This window comes from Anopheles darlingi, chromosome 3 (assembly GCF_943734745.1).
Source record: "Anopheles darlingi chromosome 3, idAnoDarlMG_H_01, whole genome shotgun sequence".
Classification (NCBI taxonomy): domain Eukaryota; kingdom Metazoa; phylum Arthropoda; class Insecta; order Diptera; family Culicidae; genus Anopheles; species Anopheles darlingi.
The window spans coordinates 49312042-49314541 of record NC_064875.1 but is presented as its reverse complement, the minus strand read 5'-3'; the positions used below and the strand labels follow the sequence as shown (position 1 = coordinate 49314541).

Sequence of the window (2500 nt, the reverse complement as noted above, 5' to 3'; positions counted from 1 at the left end):
TGTTAACCGGGCGGATAATCTGTGTGTTTGTGTGTGTTGTGTGTTTATGGCCTCTCTACCCAGTTCTCGTGATCACGCGACCGGGTCCGGGTTCGGGTTCGGGAGCATTTTCCACGTTTCAATAAGTTCTCTCTCCATGCCTCCACATCAATTTGAGGAGCTGGAGCGAAAAAACGAGCACTACCCTCAACCCTCTTCATTCCGTATTGGAAAAACGAAAAAAAAAAGGTTGCTCACGGTGTTGTGCATCAGCTTCCCTCTCTTCCTCTCTCCATTTCTTTCCCTTCCTTCTTTCCCTCTTTCTCACATCTCACCAAGTACCTTCAACCTTTACTTCTCGGATCGATTCAGCTTCAGCTTCTCTCTCTTTTTCTCGAGTTTTTCGGGGTTTCTTTCGCATTTTCTTTCCACCGGTTTACACTAGCTAGCAATAATGGTAAGCATCATCATCAGAGTAATTCACAATTCATTTGTAAATTGTATTTGTTCAATTTGTTTCGGTTATCCCGGTCCCGGTTTTGCTTTTGTTGCTTCGCTTCCGAGAGAGAGAGAGAGAGAGGGAGCAAGAGAGAGGAGTCGAGAGTGAAGATGAGTGAAGATGAACCTCGTGTTGATGGTTTTGCATTCGTTTTCTATTGTTTAGCTTCGGATTCTTCGTCCTTTCGTTCTTGCCACGATTGATGATTGATGGACTGATTTAAAAGGGGAAATCGGGGGCTAGTTTTCTTATATTAATTCGTGACTTCCTCGAAAGGGCGAGGGGCCAGGGCCCTTCCCTTCACTCTTCACAGTAACAGGCAATAGCAGTTTTCTGGTTTGTTAAGAAGGATGACGAGAAGGGGAGGAGTAGCTGTATCTTGGTTTTATCTTTCTTTTGCGCTCAAGCTTATGCGTGACAAGGTGATGCGTTGTAAGCGCGCCCCTTCTGCGGTTACTGCCTCTCTTCTGCTGTTGCTGCTGCTGCTGCTCTGAGTGTGCTTTTGTGTGTAGGAGTGGTGGTGTCATTTTTTTTAAACATTAGTTTATTTAGCATTAGAGTTAGAGAAAAGTTGTTGGTTTTTTTTTTGGTATCGCTGATAACGCTGTTTGCTGTTGGTTATGTTTGCTTTCTTACACTTGCTGTGGGTTGTGTTGTTGTGTCTATAGGGGGTTTGCTGGTTGCTGACCACTTTTTAAACCGTGCCCTAACCCTAAGGAGGACCCGGATAGACGGGGTTAGAGGGAAAACAGAAAGCGATGCACCAGGATGACGGCCATGTATAGGTGCTTCCGTGATTCCCACATTTTTACGCTAGCAACTGCTGACGTTGGCGTTGTGCTTAAGCTTATTAGTTGCTTTTGCGCATATGTCTGTATGTGTGTGTGTGTATGTGTGTGTGTTTTTCATTCCCCTCCCCACCCTGTGTTGTTTCCAATTGTGCTCCCACCCACCGGACCAGTCGGAATGCTGCAAAACCGAGGTTGGTAGCGTGGTTTTGGTCGGCCAATCCAAAAATTGGACACTTTCACTGCCAGCGACACACATCATCGACCGTCAAGATTCGGCGCTTTGAGAGTCGTCTCTAATCTCTCGGTTGCGCACGGTTTGGCAGACCTTCTCCCCAGAAAATGGCCTCGAATCTAGACCTCGAGCCTCTTCGCTTGCTGCACTTTGCTTTATCCGCCATGTTCAAACACTCTATTTCCAGCTGTGCACCACGATACGAGACGATGGTTTTCTTTGTTTCGTCTTCTTTTTTTCTTTTCTTCTTCTTTTCCTTCTTTTTCTGCTGCTTTTGCTTCTTCTTTTTCATTTGCTTTGTTCAGTTATGATAAAAATTAATTTATAATAATTGTAATTTATTATCATAGTATTTTTAAATATTTGTTTTACTTTTTTCCTTTTCAATTATTTAATTTAAATTTCAATATAATTTATATTTAACTAAGATTTGTTTCCTCCTGCGCCCTCTCCACCCGCCCTCCATTTGCGCTTCTCTCTATGTGTCTGTGTCTGTTTTACCATTTTTCTCACCAGTGTTTTTGCTTCTTCCCTTCGCGCAGACGCATCCGTTTGCAGCATCCTTACCTCGGTGTTGGTGCATCTTAATGGTTCTGCTGCTTCGGCCGCGCGGCTGCTTACTAATTATCCAGCTTTTAGTTTATCTATTATCCAGCAGCCGGGAAGGGATTTTTTTTTGTTTGTTTTGCTACTCATTTGCTCCGTTCCGACAGGCTTTTGTTTTGTGTTTCCGATTCCGATTGATTTGTTTTTTCTTGCTGTTTTATGTTTTTTTCTTCTTCTTCTCGCTTTCTACCACCTGCTTTTATCTTTCATTTCTGTCTCATCTTTTATTTCTCCGCTCTCTACTTCGCGACCACATTATAGTTATATATTTATAATATTTTACAAGTGTGATTTCTTCTTTTTTTGTTGTTGTTGTTGTTGTTTTGCTTCTTTTCGAGCGCGGCAAGGGTAGCTTCCTTGACCCCGTGCTTGTGCTCGAAACTTCTTTATTTT

The 2500-nt window shown here is 43.0% G+C and overlaps 1 protein-coding gene across 9 annotated transcripts in view; it reads right to left on the bottom strand.

Annotated features, from left to right (window-relative positions):
* The window catches only part of LOC125956569 (RNA-binding protein Musashi homolog Rbp6), a 591325-nt gene that overhangs the window by 330 nt on the left and 588495 nt on the right, over window positions 1-2500 (bottom strand). For all 9 annotated transcript variants that reach the window (XM_049688585.1, XM_049688584.1, XM_049688588.1 and 6 more), the window contains one exon: window positions 1-2500. This exon is cut by the window's left edge and continues 330 nt beyond it; it is cut by the window's right edge and continues 5398 nt beyond it. The gene's annotated coding sequence lies outside the window, so the exon portion shown is untranslated.